We start from the raw sequence: 314 nt of genomic DNA, 5'->3' as shown, positions 1-314 counted from the left end.
ATAGAGGTAATAGAAGAAAGTAACCCCTCTCCCATACCCAGCTTATAGCATGTTGTTCATGCCATAGGTCAGGCTGGTACAACCTGTGGCCTTCAGGCTGCTTGTGGCACACCAAAGGATTTTGTGAGGCCCTAGAAAAATGTAGAGAAAAGCTTCCTCCCCAAGATCCTTTGGCATGCACACAGCCTGAAGGTTGTGCAGGCCTGCTATAGGTGAACAAAATACAGAGGACAGAGGCAGAAGGCAGTAGGGGAAGACACAGAGGGGGAGAGAAAGAGAGAGAGAGAGAGAGAGAGAGAGAGAGAGAGAGAGAG

The sequence above is a fragment of the Petaurus breviceps genome, unplaced genomic scaffold (assembly GCF_028583685.1).
Source record: "Petaurus breviceps papuanus isolate PSGF00001 unplaced genomic scaffold, PetGlider_PUasm1.0 129, whole genome shotgun sequence".
NCBI classification, from domain to species: Eukaryota; Metazoa; Chordata; class Mammalia; order Diprotodontia; family Petauridae; genus Petaurus; species Petaurus breviceps.
The sequence above is the reverse complement of the archived record's forward strand: the minus strand, read 5'-3'. Positions refer to the sequence as shown.